General features: G+C 49.4%; 1 protein-coding gene across 2 annotated transcripts in view; it reads right to left on the reverse strand.

The window, feature by feature from the left end:
• epha3 (eph receptor A3) overlaps positions 1-21,859 on the reverse strand; it is a 329,916-nt gene that overhangs the window by 167,535 nt on the left and 140,522 nt on the right. The gene's annotated exons all lie outside the window — the stretch shown is intronic.

Here is a 21,859-nt window from a genome sequence, read left to right on the forward strand (position 1 = left end):
TACACATTTACACGTTATAAAAAAAGAATCACTCATAATTCATGTGATTGGCTTATATTGGGTAACACGCGTGCAGGCCTGAAGAAGAGCAGGTTGTTTACTCCTGAAGTATGGCTCGATGGAACCAATAAGTGAAGTTGTATACTAAGGGCGGGATTCTTTGGTCCTCCAGCCACAGGTTTCCTGGCAATGTGGGGCGGCACCAATGGGAAGCGTCGGGAGTATAGATTCCTGCGTCCAGCGAATGGCGGGCCACGAGAAATACGCATCTGGGGAATCAGAGAACTCAAGAAAGTTTGGTTACCTTACCATGTGGTTTCTCACACCTCCCCTTTTCAAATGCAGGTGGAGTATCCTTTATCTGTAAATCTGAAAACCCACCGAGGAACCGGACTCAACCTTTATGGGAAGTCGAGTTGTTTGTCTGCAGCGTTTACCTTCTGATTTTTGTGCTGAACATGTCAAATAGAAACTTTTTCAGGTACCCTGCATTTAATATTCAGCGAGGTATCTTACTTTTCTAGCTATTTTATTTACTTTAGACTGCAGCTAGCCTAGGCTGAGGCTATTGTAACATAAGTTTATATGTGTTTATATTTGTGGGCAGCACGGTAGCACAGTGGGTAGCACGGTTGCTTCATAGCTCCAGTGTCCCAGGTTCGATTCCCGGTTTGGGTCACTGTCGGTGTGGAGTCTGCACGGTCTCCCTGTGTCAGCGTGGGTTTTCTCCGGTGACTCCGGAGTTTCCTCCACAAGTTCCGAAAGACGTGCTGTTAGGTGAATTGGACATTCTGAATTCTCCCTCTGTGTAACCGAACTGGCGCAGGAATGTGGCGACTAGGGGCTTTTCACAGTAACTTCATTGCAGTGTTAATGTAAGCCTACTTGTGACAAGAAAGATTATTATTATTATATGCAGCATCCAAAATTATCTGAAATCCGAAATGCCATCCGCCCAAGGGTTTTGGAAAAGGATTCTCGACAGGTATGGTGTTGAGCCTATGTTGATTAGCCACAACCCAACTTATTGTTTGCAGACATTCACCTGGGTGTTTGAGACAATCACTATCTTGGGATGGGATTTTGCGCTCCCATTCGCATTGGGTGTAAATGGTGACCGCAGCAGAAAATCCCATCAGGTTTCCAATTCACATTTGATGTAAAAGCATGCCCGCACCCACCTGCCTCCCCCAATAAATTTGACCAACATAAATTATAATAAATTATATAAATTATAAATTGCCAATTATAATAAATTTGAATGTCATTTTCAGGCCTCTATACATGATTATTCCCCCTCCCCCCCATGAGATTATTCATTCACATTGGTGTGAGGGCGCGCCGATGCAAATTATGGCTGGTTTCCCATGACATACACCTGGGTGGGCAGACCCTCCGGAGAGGTTCAGGTGAATGCAACGCTCAGAGGGGAGAGGGACATGCCTGGGCAGTATGGTCCCCTGGCTTTTTCTCCCTAAGTTGCCAACAATACAGCGGAGAGAGCCTCCCTTGGGCCTGGTGGCTTCAATTCCTCCTTTCCCACGTGCTCCAGCAAAAAGGGAAAATTCCACCCTTGGTTTCCTAACAACCTATTCAAGTCAGGAAATACCTACTGGATCGTTTAAGGAGATTGATAACAATACCTCTAGTCTGGAAGGTGTCTTTTTGTTCCTTTGAGACAAAATGGCAGTTTTTGAATCCACAGATCTCGAGTCATGTGACCCACAGCGGCCATCATTTTCATCAGTGTCCATTTTAAAACAAAGAGCCAGTTCCAGAATATTCCACATTGAATAGAGTTTATGTTTTAAATGTATGGGTATGGCATGCCTTCACTGGGCATGACACAATGTTGGGCTGGATTCTCCGATTCTGGGGCTACGTCCCCACGCCGGCGGGGGAACGGTGGCGTTTTAAGCCAGAAAAAATAGCGTGAAACGGCCACCGATTACCTGTTTTGCTGGGGGCTAGCATGCTGGCAGTGTAGAGCACCCGGCTCCAGCTGCCGATATGGCCCAGAGAATCCCGGGTCCATGGCGGACGCTCGCGGACCAGGCCTGCAAAATCATTCCCCCCTATGGCCGGTTGTGCGCCCCGGACCACCCCCCCCCCTCAGTGTCGCCAGCCACTAATAAAGACCCCCCTGCCCGTGGATCGGGCCTCCCCCGACTGTGGCAACGCTGGACTGAGTCTACAGCCGCCACACTGAGTTCCCGACTGATGAGATCAGACGCGACCGACGCCATCGGGAACTCGGTCGGTCGGGGGCGGAGCATTGGGGGTCGGGCCTCAGGCAATGTCCTGAGCCCCCGCTTTGGAGGGGGCGGAGCATCGTGAAAGCGGCACCGCCCCCAATTTGGTCGGGAACTGTGATTCTTCAGTCGATCGCCAAACGCGATTTTGGCGCCGCCGACCAGGGAATCCAGCCCATTAACTTTGACATAGAGCTGTGCCTGATACTGCTTTAATGCATGAAGAGTAATCTGTTTTCAGCTGCCTTCTTCATTTCTCTTGTTTACATTGTGTGCAGCTCCACTTCATCTATCTTTCACATTAAAAAAAATATCAGACAAATTAATAGATGCAATCAAATTAATAGATGCAGCCGGTAGTCATATTAATTCTATGTACACACTGTGCAGTTCTACCCCCGGGAGAGGTGCACATCCTTCTCAAACCCTAGGGGAATTTGGCAAGCCCTCGTCAGTTGAAGAATTTAATAACTGTATGTTTATTGTGTTTGATGATTGCTCTATATCAACTGCAGCAAGGCATTTATGCTCAAATCAATACAGTAGCAATTTCTCATCCAGTCGTTGCAGGATACATTGATCATGGTGCAGCTCGAATATCAACCAAAACTGGATAGATTTCATTTTATTCCTTTTCATACCTTTAACCTGGCAACTCACATCTCGTTCAGTTATTTCACAGGTTGAACAAAATGCTCCAAGTCCTGTGAAAGCAGCACAACCAACTGTGTTTGATGCGCTGTTGGATTTACACTGCATAACTTTGCAGGTTTGTATCAAAAAATTAAAATTGTGTGAAGCATTCTGGCATGCATTTTATATCTGCAGCAACACAGCAAGCAATGTAATTAAACAGAAAACTTTTAAAGAACAGTAGCCCACTTCCTCCATACCTCTCCCTCACTGATTTCACACAAACAGCTCCTTGCTGGTAGCTTTATAATAAAATGTTCTACTTGTTGACCACCCTTAAGCAATGTGCACGGAGTCATGACCAAGTACCGTCTTCAGGTGAAGAGGGTTTGCACAGTGAGAGTTAATTGGACTAGGGTGCACAGGCAAAATTAATTTCTTTTGTTTAAAGTCATACATTCTGTCCTCATTTTTATGTTTCCACTATAAACTCTCTTCTCATTTTTTACGTGTCCAGGACCTGTACAGAAAGGAGGATTTAATTACAGAAGGACAACAATATGCAGTTTTCATTTTAAGTAAGTGGCCACAGTAATTATTCCAGGAAAGATTGGCAGGAAGCATGAATGAATTGTAGTTCCTCCAGCTTTAGAACATGTTATTAGCTTGTCTTGGTGGCTTCCTTACTTTGTGTCAGTGGCTTTATCTCTCCCACTTTCTACTCCACCGCTTCTCTCCATTAAACCCCTCTTTTTTTGTGCCAATTTTTCCATCTTTCCTTATTTCCTTTCAGGTGAGTGTTCGTGGATGGGATGATTGTACCAAGACACAAGGGGCGGGATTCTCTGCAATCGGCGCGATGTCCGCCGACCGGCGCCAAAAGCGGCGCGAATCAGTCCGGCATCGCGCCGCCCCAAAGGTGCGAAATTCTCTGCATCTTGAGGGGCCGAGCCCTCACCTTGAGGGGCTAGGCCCGCGACGGACTGATTTCCGCCCCGCCAGCTGGCGGGAAAGGCCTTTGGTGCCCCGCCAGCTGGCGCGAAACTGACTTTGCCGTGCGGCGCATTCGCGGGAGCGCCAGCGGCCGCTCACTGCATCCCCGCCCATGCGCAGTGGAGGGGGTCTCTTCCGCCTCCGCCATAGTGGAGACCATGGCGAAGGCGGAAGGAAAAGAGTGCCCCCACAGCACAGGCCCGCCCGCGGATCGGTGGGTCCTGATCGCGGGCCAGGCCACCGTGGGGGCACCCCCCGGGGCCAGATCGCCCCGCGCCCCCCCCCAGGACCCCGGAGCACGCCCGCGCCGCCTTGTCCCACCGGTAAGGTAGGTGGTTTAATCCACGCTGGTGGGACAGGCATTCCAGCAGCGGGACTTCGGCCCATCGCGGGCCGGAGAATCGCCGGGGGGGGTGGGCCCGCCAACCGGCGCGGCGCGATTCTCACCCCCGCCGAATATCCGGTGCCGGAGAATTTGGCGACCAGCGGGGGCGGGATTCACGCCAGCACCCGGCAATTCTCCGACCCGGCGGGGGGGTCGGAGAATCCCGCCCAAGGAGTCATCAACAGCTGCGAGCTACCTTTGGGGTCGATGATGTATGGGAAATGTGGCCTTTCTATCTCTCGTGTATCCCCAACACCCTCATTCCAGTCATATCCCCTCCAAGTTCTCTTCTTATCATACAGTCATTCCCATCACTATTTGTATTTCTTCACCTTTGAACTACATGCCCACCCCTTTTATAATGAATGCTCTTGGGGGTGGGATGGCTGGGGCAAAGGACCAATTTTGCACACGTATGTTCCAGACCATTATGCTCTTGGGGATCATGAGAGGATTATACAAAAGCAAAACATTGCAGATGCTAGAAATGTGAAATAAAATTACATATGTGGAAAATACTCAGCAGGTCAGACAGCATCTATGGCGAGTGAGATAGACGGCACGATCCAACGGAGAAACGTTGAAGACCGTTTTTGGGCGCATTTGGCAGGGTGCTTCACGCGGCTCCAGCGCCGAGAATATCCCCGCGATTCAATGGCACTTTGCCGGTTTTCTTTTTGGCCTCGGGGAGATTCTCCCCGTCGAGGCTACACTTTATCAGCCATCCTGTACTGGCAAGCTGGGCTCATCAGAAGGAACGGTGCCTCGCAGATTGGGTGCCATTTTGAAAGACTGTCCCGGTCTCTAGAGCCCCATATCAAGCCTCCCTCGGCTTTCAGGACCACCTCCCTTCTGCCCTCCAACCTTCTCGAGGCCCCTGGAAACCCCCCTCAACCCCCCTCTAATGGGCGTCCCCCCCACCCAGGCCTACCCCTGGCAGTGCCAATCTGACACCTGGGTATTTTGGCATTGCCATCCTGAGACACTGGCAGTGCCCCAAGCACCTTGGCAGTTCCAGGCTGGCACTGTCAGGCTGCACAGGTGGCACTGCCAGGGTGCCAGGCTAGACATGGCAAGATGCCTGGGTGCTGGGGGAGTTCCGAGTTACTACCCTGCCCTGTCCTCGGTCACCTGGGTGTTTCTATGACCTGCGAACCCCGACGCACTCGAGGTGCCATCACACCTGGTCCACGTTTGTGGAAACCAGTGCTAAACGGCGCCCTGCTGAGGTCTCATAGATGCGCCCGTTGACTCCCAGGGACCGGGTGAATGCGGAATCTGCATATTTATATGAGCCGAATGGCTCATTTAAATATGCAGATCTGTATCTGGTCCGTGAGGGCGAGATCCAGATCACGTCAGTCAGAACGAGTCAGTAACTCGCGATCGGCCCGACATGGAGACTGATGTGGGGCTCTCGCGGGATAACACATTGCGCCCGGATCCACTCCAGATCAAAACGGTTGCTGAATCGCGCCCAGAGTCAACACTTCCAGTCAAGACCTTTTGTCAGTATTGACCTGCTGAGTATTTCCAACATTTGCTGTTTTATCCTGACAGTTTTGAAAGAGCATTAGGCTCCTTTGCTATATTAGCGAGGACTCAAAACCTGGTTGAAGACCCCTTCCAGAAATTAGGCAACATCAAGCAAAGCTTTTTAAAAAATAAATTTAGAGTACCCAATTCATTTTTTCCAATTAAGGGGCATTTTAGCATCGCCAATCTACATAGCTTGTACATCTTTGAGTTGTGGGGCGAGACCCACGCAAACACGGGGAGAAGGTGCAAACTCCACACAGACAGTGACCCAGAGCCGGGATCGAACCTGGGACCTCGGTGCTGTGAGGCAGCAGGGCTAATCCACTGCGCCACTGTGCTGCCCTAACATCAAGCAAAGCTGATTCATGGCCTTCGCTGCTCAGGCTTTATGATGGTTCTTGTGGCTCTTTTATTATTCTCAGCACAATGCAGGCACGCTTAATAGCGGTTTAGAATTTGAACTTTTTTTTTTAGTTTAAAGAAAGACAGGAATGTTTTTTCATATTTCTCCCAGTTATATTTCTCAGCCCTATCTCTTTTATCCACTTGCAAATGTTTACTGAGTGCAAAACATAGGCTGAAAAAGATATGTGATAACATAGGCTGACAAAGATATTTTATAGGAATACTGCCAAATGCCCTCTGTCTCTCACAGAAAGACAGAGCAGGTTTTTCCCTCTGGGAACAGGAAATGGAGGTCAGGACTGTTTCCGGCACCTGAACCCGCTTCCAGGAGGTAACAGCCATCGGGCTCCGATTTTAAAGGGGCAGGCACTTATGTCCAGAAGGTTCGCAGTCTTATTTGGAATGGCTGCAGGGCTCTCAATGTAGAAGGAACAATCCTTCTATGGAGAGAGAGCGGGTAAATGGAGTTGAAATCAGCCATGATTGAATGGTGGAGTGGACTCGATGGGCCGAATGGCCTTACTTCCTCTCCTATGTCTTATGGTCTTATGGTCTAATCCGTGGCCTTCTAGCTTGAAAGAACCAGCAGATTGTAGAGGGTAAGTAAGAGAGAGGGTACTTCAAAATGGAGGTGCCCTCCTTCCAAATTCTTTAAACTCAAATATGAAACATCTTGCTGCCAAGGCACCGTTGGGTGCCCTCTGCATGGTGACCTGGAGCTTCGGCACCCAGGCAACTAGGGAGGGTCTTTACATCTGCATGGACTGCTGTCCAACTCCTGGCCATTCACCGGTGAGGTCACCTCCAGGCAGTTAAACTGGCCGCCCACCACCTGTGGGGAAATCGCAGCCCGTCTCCTTTAATTGGCCTCAGTAAGCTCTTACAACAAGCCATGTTGGCGATCTGACCTGTGCAGGAGGGTGAACATGCCACCCCTCCCCACCTTCTCATCTCCAGAAAATGGCCCAGGGTCACCAATGACCCAGGGAGCCAGCAGCCTGGCCTGTGGGACTATAGTACACAGCAGCCCACGAACCCGGCGGGGGATAAAAATCAAGACCACAGCCTCTCTTTCAGTGAACTTAATGATTTGTTCTCAGTGAAGCTTCCAAAATTTGCCCTCTAGCTTTCTTCAAATAAATTCAAAAGTGTTTTGAGCAGAAACTGCTAAAAGCTAAAGAAAATCACCTGGAGTTTGCTGTGGCAATGACAGCAAAACTTAACATTCGTCATCATTGCTCCCCTGAGATTAACAGCACTGTCTGATATTCACACATGCACAGTGAAAATATAGTAGATGTTGTCAGTGAATTAGGTACACTGATGGAGTCCCCGCAGAAGGCAATCAAATAGAATTCATAACTGATGAGAATTGGAAACGTTACACCTTGATGAATGATGTGCACTGAGTTCCTAACAGCATACTAAGTTCAGGATTACTGCTGAGAAAGCATTTTGCCTTGAAAAACTAATGCTATATTTGTGGAACCTTAATGTTCCCCATTATGATTCTGAAAACCCAAATATTTTTACAACAAATTTTAAAATTAGATTCTAATTTTTTTAACCTTGTTTGATATTTTGACCAGGATTCTCTGTTGTATTTCTGCCCCGCTACTGTTCTAGCGTGGGTGGAGAAATTGGCCACACATTTGCTGGTGGTAGGATTCTCTACTCCTGCCGCTTGTCAATGGGATCTCCCATTGAAACCGCCCCATGTCGCTACCCCACGCGGGCGGGGGTGGACTGCTGGTGGGACCAGAGAACCCCACCGCCAGCGAACAGCCGGAGAACCCCACCCTTCATTTTGGACATTAATCCCATGATGGTGATACAATCATTTATTTTGCCCTCTGTAAATTAAGGATAACCAGTGTTTTACTGGTTTACTGTCTGTCAGAGGGCTTCAACGCGATTGGGTTTCTACCTTGCTTGATAACATTGTTGGTACTGGATATATGGAGATGCCCTTGACTTTGCATCAGATTCAAAATTACATTTGGAAAGCTGAAATCCATGCCATAGAGAGTGCTTGATCTTTGCCGCTGATCTTCTTTGAGATCAGTGTGGAGTATTGTTGCATCGCTGCTGTCTGCAAATATCAGGCCACAATATGTGCCAATATTGGAGTTGTTAACACATTCCCTAAAGTCAGATCGGATTTATACATTGAGCACAGCAAAAATGGATCAAAATAAGTTAAAATCTGTTTATATTTTTTGATTTTTAACATGAAATACATTTTTTAGCGATTCAGTTCCATGATTAAAGTAGCTAATAATTGAAGCTGTGTTGTCTGGGTTTATTCCAATGTTATTCCATTTATTTTTAATTTTGAGCATTTTCTATGAGGATTGGTATTACTGATAGTATTACTGATTACTACATTTATGGGATTGAAGGCTGGTAAATCACCAGAGCCTGATAAATCTACATGCCAGAGTACTTAAGGAAGTGGCCCTGCAAATAGTGGATGTATCAGTGGTCATCTTCCAAGATTCTATAGACTGTGGATCAGTTCCTACAGATTGGAGGATAGCTACTGTGACCCCACTATTTAAAAAGAGAGGGAGAGAGAAAACAGGGAATTATTGACCAATAAGCTGGGCGTCGGTTGTGGGGAAAATGCTAGAGTTCATTACAAAAGATTTAATGGCAGAGTACTTGGAAAACAGTGGCAGGATTGGACTGAGTCAGCATGGATTTACAAATCCATGGATTTGTCAGCATGCTGACAAATCTGCTGGAATTCTTTGAGGGTGCAACTAGTAGTTTGACAAGGGAGAGCCAGTGGATATGATTTATTTGGACTCCCCAATTCAAAATTGCCAGTGTTATGCTTGTTGTGCCACAAGACAGAGTTTGCTGCAGGCTCAGACTAAAATATAAAAAGATACTTTTCCCAGATTCATTTATCATTACTCTTTAAGAGCCAGAAAGCTGTATAATCTCATCTCATGCGTCCGGGCCAGGTAGCAAGACGCCACCAATCTTCTGATTAAAGACTTGTTTAAGTGTACACATACAAAGCACTTATGGCGTTGATTTGTGGATAAAAGGCTATGAATCCTGCATCACTTTATTCTTGGTTTCCCTCTTATCATTATTTTTCTCCCCAATTGTCTCTGGGAAGGCACTTCATAGTTAATGGGCTGTTGAAACCCTCTAACATCTCAGGTGAACAATCCTTACGTTGAGCGTGTCAGCAGGAATTTTAATTATGGGAGGGCATCACAGTGAAACTCATCTTATTGCAAGCAGATATACAGCAGGGGTCACTAGACAGCAATCAACAGCAGAAACAATGGCAATTTGTTTCCTTCCTTAGCTTTGGCATTGAGCCCCTTTGTAGTGTCTCCACTACATGTCCGATGAGATCATTTAACTTTCCAGAAGAATGGAGCTGGGATCTTCTGACCATAATCATATTTGGTCTCACTTCACTGCCACAATCAATGGAATAGCACTGTATTCTGCTTAACTCTTCGGAAATAACTGTAGGTTGTTTGGTAATTGGTTAAGCGATCAAAATTGCTACATGCCACTCAATGTCAAGCCCTGAAATAAAACCTCGAATCCATATCCAAAATAAGAATCTCCTTTACTTTTCCAGATCATTAAAAACCAGGATGCTATGAAGATGTCCAAATGATTACTTCAGAGAGGAAATATTCCCATCACTCTCTGAAAGTCTCTAATTAATTCACTCATAGTCCATTTACTTTTAACAACAAGAATGTGAAAATTGAACACCTCGCTCCCCATGGAATGTGGAGAACTAACAGAATTACACTTATCGTTGGATTGAGAATCTCAGCACGTCAAGGAGGATAGAGAGACCTGAGGAGAAAAAACTCACAAACCTCAGCCAGACACATCCGTATATCAGGCACTTGAACCATCAATACTGACTGATGAAATAATACCTTTGCCCCCTTATCAATCAGGCACATTCATCTTGTTTTAACACTGCAATTGTTGTCAGTAAAAACGATCACTATTGGAAATACTTCCTGACTGAATAGCGACAGGGGCAGGAGGATAGAACGGCCACTTTAAGCAACAGCCACTTATTTCTCTCATGAATGCAAATGCAAATGACTGTTCCGATGAATTGTCTTGTGAATTCATCTAAATTGGTATGAGAGGCTGCACAAAATGGCAATGTATTTTTCTCCACTCTGTGGTGCCCTCTCTCAGTCATGGTATTCTGAACATAGGCGAGCACATTAAAACTCTTCAGAAGATCGGCCTATTAGCAGTGTCTAAATGAATACCGTGATAGTGTTCAGTTCTCCAGATGGTATCATACTGATGTTCATATTCTATGATCAAATGTTGCTTGGCAACACTGAAGAGATGAATACGCTGAGTTTTGCTGGAGTGATGTTCAGGGGCTCTTCTGCTAAACCCCAAACGATATATAAGGGGATGGTCTTGCAAAGTGGTACAAAATGAGAAGTGGCAAATCAGCAACAAGGCACTGGAGAGTAACTGGCCCAGTAAATTAATCTTCTTCACCCTCCTCAGTCTTGATAACTATCCGGAGACCAAGTTCCTCTTGTCTTTCGACACAACTGAAATCCTTCATCTCTAGTTATCATTCCGCTAAATCTTTTCTGCATCTTCTTCAAAACCTTTGGCATCCTTCCTAAAGTTGGGTGCACAGAATTGAATGCAATTCTCCAGCTGAGACCTAATCAATGATTTATGCAGGCTCAGCATAACGTCCTTGTTTTACTCCAGAATTATGCAGCCATACATCAATCTCCTTTGTAAAGCCGTCTTTCCTTATAAAAAACTTGCCATTGCGCCCGTCTAATAAATATCACAAAATGTCTGAACCTATTTATAATGAAGCTACAATTGAAATCCTGGATAGTGACTTACGTTGCAGTAAGTGTTTTCACTCTGTGATTGCGAGGTAAAGTTTCACTCCCTCTTTGAGTCCGAAAGACTTTCCCAGCTGCTCTGGAGACAGCTGAGTATCATCCCCCGCAGCTGTCTCGGCAGACAGCAGACAGGTCGCACGATGGTATGCTGATCATTCCAGCCAATGCAGAGAATTCAATAGCCAAGAGGCCACATTAACTGCCAGCTGTACCTCACAACTCAGGGCCAGATGGGAACAATGACATTACAATACATGTGATTACTTTCCGTGCAGTGAATCATGATCTATGGCCTGCAACTGGGATATCCCATTTGGGTTACATCTCCGAAATTACCACGGACATCTTTGTTTGGACACAATTCCCCTGCGTATGATTGGTACAAATAACATTTACCTCGGGCCCATCTGGCAAAGTACAGAAAATCGTTGTGATCAGCCCAAATTTGGGGGCTTTTCCCCCATGCAAGATAACGGAAGCTATTAAGCTGTTCAAGTTGAACTCAGTTGATGAAGTCCTGAAGGTCTTTCACCCGCCCCCATCCCTACTGACTTATCAACATGGATCAGGAGACTGGATTTCCAGTTAATTTGATGAAGACGATCCGCCAACTCCTGCAGCTTCTCCACTGTGTTGACGAGCAGAATAATGTCATCAGCAGAGCGAAAATTTGAAGCGCGCTGCATGCCAATTGATATCCCACCTTTGTACTTTCCCGTAAGTATTTCTATTTGGATGTTGACTAAGTATGGTGAGAGGACACACCCCTGTCTATTGTTCTTTTTGCCACTGGAGCAGGCTGAGAGGTTGCTGGAAACCCCTTGCTGATGATAAAGCTTAGCTAGCAGGTTGATAATGTGATGGTTATCCCATGTCCAACATCGTCAACCAGAGTTTCTGGTGTGAGACCGAATCAAACGCCTTCTCACAATAAATGTAACACGTGTATGTTAGCTGATGTTCTTGGACTTTGCACATTATGATTCAAAGATTAGTGACTTGATCTCGGGTTGCTCTTCCATGTCAACAGCTTGCTCGTCAGCAATCAAACTCCCTGGGCTGGATTCTCCGTCAGCGCACTCACGTCTGTGGATTTCCCACAGTGTGGAGGTACCCACTATGGGAAACCCCATTGGCCGGCTGCGGGATGGAGACTCCTGCGGGACGGAGAATCCTGTCCCCTCACTTTATCTGGATCCATTCCAGGATGACTCGGATTCCGCCATCTTGGGTCACTTATCACACAAGATGCGAAGCCTACCAAAGAGATTCAGGTTAGAGTTAACAAGGGTCAGGACGTTGCAAACTCCCTTGAAAGAGTATGGAGTAGCCACAGCATCGCAATTACAATGAAAATTCATTTTCTGAAAGCCCTTGTGTGGCTGGTGAAACTGCATAACTGTGAAAGCTGCAACATCAAGAAGAGTGAGGAGTATCAGGTAAGAGCATTTAAAATGGGCAAACAGTAGCATTGTGGATAGCACAATTGCTTCACAGCTCCAGGGTCCCAGGTTCGATTCCGGCTTGGGTCACTGTCTGTGCGGAGTCTGCACAACCTCCCTGTGTGTGCGTGGGTTTCCTCCGGGTGCTCCGGTTTCCTCCCACAGTCCAAAGATGTGCAGGTTAGGTGGATTGGCCATGCTAAATTGCCCTCAGTGTCCAAAATAGCCCTTAGTGTTGGGTGGGGTTACTGGGTTATGGGGATAGGGTGGTGATGTGGACCTTGGGTAGGGTGCTCTTTCCAAGAGTCAGTGCAGACTCGATGGGCCGAATGGCCTCCTTCTGCACTGTAAATTCTATGAAAATGTGAGGACTCAGATGGATATTCAGCATGTAATGGACTGCGAAACAGACAAACGAATGGACATTCAAGGGCCAGAATTCTTTGATAATGGAGCTATGTCCCCACGCCCGTGGGAAAACGGGTGCAAATCACTCTGGAGTTTCCTGGAGAACGTCCAGAGTGATTCTCCATTTTGCAGGGGGCTAGCAAGGCCCCGGAGTCCTCCTCGCAGCTCCGGCTGCCGATACGGGGCCCTGCACCTCCGGCCGCGGGTACGCACATGCATGTGATGGCCGCCTGCGGTGGTGGCTTAGCGCAACATGGCGGACACACACCGCCCGCCAGCCCCGACAATATAGGCCCCCCTGAGATTGCGCGCTCCCGCCAATCGATGGCCCCCGATTGCGAGCCACGCCATCCTGGAGGCATCCCCGGTGGTGGATTCCGCGCCCCACCCCCCAATCAGGGCGGCTGCGGACTGAGTCTGCAGCAGCCGTTCAGATCCTGCCAGGTGGAATCATGAGTGAACCACGCCGGCGGGAACTCGGCCAGTTGTCGGCAGAGAATCGCTTCTTTCAATGGTCCCCCGACCGCCACCGTGTCGACCTCACGCGCGTGATTGGCGACGAGTCTCCGGTCCCCGGAGAATTGCTGGAGCGGCGTCGGAACCGATTGCAGGTCTGCCGCCCATTCTCCGCACCGAGCACAATTACGGCCACCCTGGTGGGGGGGCGGGGGGATCCGTCACCGCGGGGGGGGGGGAGCGGGTGACGGGGGACCTTCAGGACAACCAAGCTCACGATCGGTGGACCGTGCGATCTCGGGGGGGGGGGGTCTATGTTGCTATGTTGTCAAGGCTGGCCCGCGGTATGGGCCCGCCATGTTGCGGGGGGACCGCGGCCGGGAGTGCAGGGCCCCATATCGGCAACCGGAGCTGCGAGGAGCACTCCGGGGCCCTGCTAGCCCCCTGCAAAACAGAGATTGCGCCGTTTTTTCATGGGCATGGGGACATAGCCCCGTTATCAGAGAATTCCGCCCGCGATTTCCCATTGTGGCCATTCCACGCTGTCGGGAAACCTGCAGGTGTGGGTGCGCTGCTGGTGAATTGAAGGAACTCGCTGATGGAGAATCCCACAGCACATATTTTGGACACATGATTTGCACCGTTTTGGGCGCAAGTCGGCGGACATCGCGCCGTTTCCGGAGAATTTCACCCATGATGTGAACAGGAAGTGAGTGTTTGGAAAAAGAGGTAAAGGAATGCCAACCACCTGGAAAATGAACACAAGGAAAATGGCATGGATAGATAATATCAGAACATGGGCTGGCCTCACTATGGAACAGGCCATGAGGACAGCGGAGAATAGAAATCACTGGAGAAAGAGAGTTCGTCATGCAATCAACTCTCAGAATGAGCTCGGATTAAAGACAGACAGACATCCCACATGCGAATACAGGCATTACCCACCCTTTTATTCGAAGAGCGATGAAGCCAATAGAAACTGGTAAGGAGAGAAGACAAAGAACTCAGTACAGATAACCTTTCTTTGTGTGATGGGTTAAAGTAAACAATTGCAATGAGAAAATATATGAATCAATCTGCAAATTAGGAAAGATTTTTCAACGAATAAAATTGGATTATCATACTCCCTTGTTCCAGCCATATTAAGCTTTAGCTATGGATGATGTTTGTTTTATGTTCGAGGAAAACAAATAGTAAACAAAAACCACATGCAGTTGTACTATGTCTTCAGCTTAGTCACGATATCCCAGGATGTTTCAGACAAAAGTTAACCTTTTATGGGGGGCTGTTTCACTCTGTTGGCTGGACAGCTGGTTCGTGATGCACAGTGAGGCCAGCAGCGTGGGTTCAATTCCCGTACCGGCTGAGGTTATTCATGAAGGTTCCGCCTGCTCAACCTTGCCCCTCGCCTGGTGATCCTCAGGTTAAATTACCATCAGTCAGCTCTCTTCCTCAAAGGGGAAAGCAGCCTTTGGTCATCTGGGACTATGGCGACTTTACTTCATTTTCAACCTTCAAAAAAAACATTCAAGGATTTCCAATCTTGCCACGTAAAGGAGAACTTCCACAATGACCTGCAAGATTTGTGGTATGAAAACTAAGGTACGATTATGCTGCCATTTGTCTATTGATGTGAAGTGGTTTGGGATCTACATCAGCATGGAAGTGGGAACATAACATGGGAGTATGGTTAGCAATCAAACTCCTAGATGTCCTCGAGTGAGAAAGGTGAAACCATCTCCAATGGGCACTCTTGTCTGAATTTGCATCTTACATCGTATAGTTGTGGCTTGCCACAAGTCCACCTTTTCAAAGTGCCTACATATTTATACACTTTATAAACTCACCTTACTGACAGGTAAAACTTGATGTTCCATTCTGCCATTAAAGGTTGTCCCTCCAGGGACTGGAGATCTCCATGTGACAGTGTGAGATAGACGTAGGTTGTTGGGCCTGCTCAATGGGCATCGCATTGCAAAGAAGACAGTGACCAGCCTGAAACCAGTAGCTATAGAGTAAGTGCACCTTAGAAATTAGGGGTATATTCACATTGTATCTGCTTTCTGAATCTAACTGGCAAGAAGAATAAAGATGTTTGTGCATAAGACACATCGTAAAGCTAAGCAGATTCCAATGTTACAAATCATTTCTAAAACAGACAGAATCTGAATGACGAATTTAGAGCTAGAAATTCAGGAAGCAGATGGTTTTTTTGTTCATTTAATAAAACTAAGCCTTTTCCTGTGCCCCTGAAATGACTTTCATCTCTTAGACATTTTTTTGTGCAGGCCAGTCTAGCACTTATAGTTCTGTCCTGGGGACCAGCGATTCCTCTCCTAAGAGATGTAGTGCTGACCTTCTGGGAATCTTTGGAAAATAATGGGAACATTGTTGACTGCACATTTTAAGCATCCCAAAGTGTTTCAGATAAAAACAGACACCAAGGAAAGTAAGTAGAAATAAGAAGAGGTAACCAAAGAGATAGGTTTGAATAGTGGACTTAAAGGAGGGAGAGTTAGAGGTGCGGAGAGGATTAGGGAAGAAATTCCAGAATTTAGGGACTAGACAGTTGAAGGTACAGCCATCAATGGAGGGCAAAATAAATTGGAGATGCACAAGAGGCCAAAGTTGGAGGAATGCAGAAAATTCAGAGTGTTGTAGAGCTTGGGGAGGTTATAGAGATAGAGGGTGTGATTTACCAGCCTCATCACACCCGACTTGGGACATGACAAGGCTGTTAAATCTCGCGAGAGTCCTCTTACGAGATTTACAATGCCCATTATGCCTCGTGTGATCTAATGAGATCTCGGCTGGGTGCCTTCTAGCATTGGTCTCCATAAACGTGGACCAGGAGAAATTCTCCCGAAACGGCGCAATGTCCGCCGACTGGCGCCCAAAACGGCGGAATGCTCCGCATCTTTGGGGGCCGAGCCCCAACATTGAGGGGCTAGGCCGGCGCCGGAGGAATTTCCGCCCCGCCAGCTGGCGGAAACGGCCTTTGTTGCCCCGCCAGCTGGCGCGGAAGTGACATCCCCGGTCGGCGCATGCGCGGGAGCGTCAGCGGCCGCTGACAGTTTCCCACGCATGCGCAGTGGAGGGAGTCTCTTCCGCCTCCGCCGTGGTGGAGACCGTGGCGGAGGCGGAAGGGAAAGCGTGCCCCCACGGCACAGGCCCGCCCGCGGATCGGTGGGCCCCGATTGCGGGCCAGACCACCGTGGGGGCACCCCCCGGGGCCAGATCGCCCTGCGCCCCCCACAGGACCCCGGAGCCCGCCCACGCCGCCTTGTCCCGCCGTTCAAAAGGTGGTTTAATCCACGCCGGCGGGACAGGCAATTTATCGGCGGGACTTCGGCCCATCCGGGCCGGAGAATCGAGCGGGGGGGCCCGCCAACGGGCACAGCCCGATTCCCGCCCCCGCCGAATCTCCGGTGCCGGAGACTTCGGCAACCGGCGGGATTCACGCCAGCCCCTGGCGTTTCTCCGACCCGGCGGGGGGTCGGAGAATGACGCCCAAGGAGCTGGTCATTGGCTTCAGGAAGCGAAGTGTCGCACACACCCCTGCCTGCATCAATGGTGCCGTGGTGGAGATGGTTGACAGCTTCAAATTCCCAGGACAGATAATTTGTCCTGATCCAGCCACGTCAACCTATGACCAAGAAAGCACAACAGCGCCTATATATCCTCAGGAAACTAAGGGAATTCGGCATGTGCATATTGATTCTTACCAATTTTTTACTGATGCACCATAGAAAGCATCCTATCTGGCTGCATCACAGCCTGGCATGGCAACTGCTCAGCCCTAAACCCTAAGAAACTACAGAAAGTCGTGAACACAGCCCAATCCATCATGCAAACCCGCCTCCCATTCATTGACTCTGTCTACACCTCCCGTTGCTTTGGGAAAGTGGGCAGCATAATCAAAGACCCCTCCCACCCGGGTTATTCCCTCTTCCATCGGACAAAATATACAAAAGTCTGAGAACCATCATGTAAAGATTCAAAAACAGCTTCTTCCCTGCTGTTACCCAACTCCTGAATGAACCTCTTATGGACTGAACTGATCTCTCCATGCACCTTCTCTACTGTGTAGCACTATACTCAGTATGCTTCACCCGATGTCTATGTATTTACATTGTGTATCTATCGAATGCCCGATGTTTTTCAGGTATGGAGCGATCTGCCCTGCGCTGTATGCAGAACAATACTTTTCACTGTACCTCAGTACACGTGAGAATAAATCAAAATCTAAAAGTAACAGAGTCCCGTTGAATAGCGAGATTGTTCTCAATGCTGCAAGCGCTGGGAAACACTCCGCTAAACGCAACCAAAACCCGACTCTGTTCAATTCCATTAAATTGCACCCAGAGAAGGGAAGGTCTATGAAGACATTTGAACTCAATTTTAAAATGGAGTCATCAATGGACCAAAGCCAGTATGTCAGTCAGCATGGGCAATGGGTATGGGGATTTGCTGCAATTAAGGAGTTTTGCATGAGTTCCAGTTTATGTGGGTTGAGAGTAGGCAGCCAGCCAGGTAAGTGTTGGAATGGTCAAGGTGGGAAGTAACAGAAGCATGGATGATGGTTTTAGCAACAGAAGGAAGGGCTGAGATAGGGGCAAAGACCAGGGGCGGGATTCTCCGATCCCCCGCTGGGTCGGAGAATCGCCGGAGAATCGCCGGGGGCGGGGGCATGAATCCCGCCCCACTGCCGGCTGCTGAATTCTCCGACGCTGATTTGGGGGCGGGGGCGGGGATCGTGCCGCGCCTGTTGGGGGCCATTGGCAGCGGCCCCCCTTCGACGATTCTCCGGGCCCCGATGGGCTGAACGGCCGCCCGTTTTGGCCAGTCCTGACGGCGTGGATTAGACAAGGTCCATACTGGTGGGACCTGGCTTGGAGGGCGGCGGAGAAGAAACCCCCTGCACATGCACAGGAAACACGCACCTTCAGGGTCTAGGCCAGCGCTGGAGTGGTTGGCGCCGCGCCAGCCAGCGCCGAAGGACCTCCACCGGCCGGCACAAGTTGGCGCATGCGCAGGAGGGCCAGCGTGTTCTGCCGCATGTGCAGATCCGCTGGCGTGTTTCCTGCGCATGCGCAGGGGGTTTCTTCTCCGCGCCGGCCATCACAGAGGTCGGCGCAGAGGAAAAGAGTGCCCTCACGGCACAGGCCCACTCGCAGATCGGTGGGCCCCGATCGCGGGCCAGGCCACCGTGGGGGCTCCCCCCAGGGCCGGATCCCCCCACGCGTCCCCGAGGATTCCGCACCTTCCGGGCGGCCCAACGGCGGAGTGGTTCACGCCACTCTTTTGCGCCGGTATAGCCTGCCCCGCCGATTGCGGGAGAATCCTGCCCAATATTTTGGGAAGTTGGCAGGCTTGGAGACGGAGCAGAAATGAGATCAGAGGCTTGGCTGAGGGTCAAAGAGTATGCCAAGTTTGTGAACAGACTGGTGGATGAAATGATGCTGCAGCATTTTTAAAATAAATGTATCTTTTTTCCCAATTAAAGGGCAATTTGGTGTGGCAAATCCATCTACCAGTCACATCTTTGGGATGTGGGGGTAAAACCCATGCAGACACGGGGAGAATGCGCAAACTCCACACGGACAGTGGCCCAGAGCCGGGATCGAACTCTGGTCCTCGGTGCCGTGAAGCAGCAGTGCTAACCACTGCGCTACTGTGCCGCTTTAGAATTTCCAACAATGGACTGAATTTTCCCTATGACAGAGAGCTTCCCTGTTATTGTGAAAATGGCAGACATTCATGGAAATTGGAGATCCCGCCCTTGGACACGGCATGAAGGGCGGGAATAGGCCCTGATTGGAATTTGCGAGTGTGTGTTCCACAGAGGCAGCTTCCCATGTAAAATAGCAGCTCCAGTCAGATTTTGGTCTCACATGTGTTTGAAAGGCGACTGGACAGGGTAGCCCAGGTGGGAGGAGGTCTTAACTTTGAGCATTTCTTTGGATAGCCAGGGTACCCCTTTGGAGAGATACAGGTTCCCCTGTGGAATTTTAACCTTGACTTAACTGCCTCAAAATTGGCAAACACTGAATTAAAACAGTCTGTCTTTAACCCAAGAGTGCAGAAGGGTGGGTCGGCTGGACTGGTGGGCCTTTTTCGTTTTGCCCCTACTGACAGCGGCATATTGCGCTTTGTGTGAAGGAAGATACAAGATGGGCATGGCACCCTCACACGCAGAAGCCATAGATAGGAGCCAGTCAACATGAGCAGCCAAAGGCCAGAGAGGGGGCAGAAGATCAAGAGGAAGAGGCAGCACCATGCACACAGGCAGGAGGAGAGTCAGGACAACAAGATACGATCCTGTGGGAAAGGTATACAGACATAGGACATCCTACTGCAATATGATGGAGAACCAGTGCCAAAGACGACTGTGGTTAAACTGTGAGGTGGTGACTGACATATGTCGCTTGGTCCAACAATAATGGAGCTGCAATCCATTGACCCTCACACCCTGCCAGTGGCTGTAAAGGTAACCATTACTCTCAATTCTTCTACCTCAAGTTATTTCCAGGGATCACGAGGAGACTGTCAAGTGTATCCCAATCAATGGCAACAGCAGCACTAAGGTTGTACCTCATGGGCGAGATTCTCCGCCCCCCTGCCGGGTCGGAGAATCGCCGGGGCTGGCGTGAATCCCGCCCCCGCCGGTTGCCGAACTCTCCGGCACCGGAGATTCGGCGGGGGCGGGAATCGCACCGCGCCGGTTGGCGGGGCCCCCCCCCGCGATTCTCCGGCCCGGATGGGCCGAAGTCCCGCTGCGAGGATGCCTGTCCCGCCGGCGTGGATTAACCACCTCTCTTACCGGCAGGACAAGGCGGCGCGGGAGGGCTCCGGGGTCCTGGGGGAGGGCGCGGGGCGATCTGGCCCCGGGAGGTGCCCCCACGGTGGCCTGGCCCGCGATCGGGGCCCACCGATCCGCGGGCGGGCCTGCGCCGTGGGGGCACTCTTTTCCTTCCGCCATCGTCACGGTCTCCACCATGGCGGAGGCGGAAGAGACTCCCTCCACAGCGCATGCGCGGGGATGCCGTGAGCGTCCGCTAACGCTCCCGTGCATGCGCCACCCGGCAATGTCATTTCCACGGCAGCTGGCGGGGCACCAAAGGCCTTTTCCGCCAGCTGGCGGGGGGGAAATCAGTCCGGCGCAGGCCTAGCCCCTCAAGGTTAGGGCTGGGCCCCCCAAGATGCGGAGGATTCCGCACCTTTGGGGCGGTGCGATGCCCGACTGATTTGCACCGTTTTTGGCACCAGTCGGCGGACATCGCGCCGATACCGGAGAATTTCGCCCCATGTCTTGTTCACTCATGTTGGGGATCACATTAATTTCTCTATAGATTTGGCATCTCACATGCAAAGAACCACAGCCTTTGCCCAATTAGTAGGCATCCCTCAGGTGCAAGGTGTTGTTAATTGCATCCATGTTATCATGAAGGCTCCAACTCACAAGTGAGACATCTGTGTCAACCAAATGTCCTTCCAATCATTCAATGTACAGATGTTTTGTGATCACAACAACCTGCTCTTCCTTCATGTGTGTGCATGTTTTTCTGCTAGCTGCCACAACTCCTTCATGCTAAGGAGTTCGCAACTCCCTCAACTATTACAGCCAGATTTGCAGATCCGTGGTTGGCTCCTAGGGAACAAGGTCTAACTTGGCTAATGATCCACTTTATTGCCCCTTGAACTGAGACGGAGTGCAACTGCAACAGCAGCCATGTTGTCACAAGGCCATTGGCATTTTGAAAATTGGTGGCAGGTGCCTCGATCGCTCAGGTGGAACTCTGTAATATGCCCAGCAAGGACTTCCAGAATAGTAGTGTGTGCTGCATGCTATACAGCATTGCACTGAGGGGGGAATCTAGAAATCAATGACGGCAACGTCATGGGCAGAGCTGCAACCTCTAAGGAGGAAGAAGATGAGGTGGAGGCCCCTGCTCATTCTGATGATTCCCAAACAGAGGAGGATGTGGAAATGGTCAATTGCAGAGAATGTGGGAGGAATGACCAAAGACCCAGGGCTGACTCTGTACAGTAGCGAATCATCACCAGGTGTGTCCCTGTACAAAATGGATTTACGTAAGGTCCTCCTATCTGACACTTCCCATCAACCTGTCTCTGGTGATCAACTTCCAAGTAATTTCATTGACACCACATTTACTCAGCCATTGAATCACAGAATTGTTATGGTGCAGAAGGAGGCCATTTGGCCCATCAGGTCTGCACTAATTCTACGAATGAGCATTATGACTTAGTGCCATTCTCCTACCTTTTCCTCATAACCTGCACATTGTTTCTATTTAAATAATCATTTAGTGCCCTCTTGAATGCCTCAATTGAACCTGCCTCCACCACACTTCCAGACAGTGAATACCAGATCAGAGCCACTCGCTGTGTGAAAAAGCTTTTTTGTCACATCACATTTTTCTTTCAAATTTA

Source organism: Scyliorhinus torazame, chromosome 8 (assembly GCF_047496885.1).
Source record: "Scyliorhinus torazame isolate Kashiwa2021f chromosome 8, sScyTor2.1, whole genome shotgun sequence".
Lineage (NCBI taxonomy): Eukaryota > Metazoa > Chordata > Chondrichthyes > Carcharhiniformes > Scyliorhinidae > Scyliorhinus > Scyliorhinus torazame.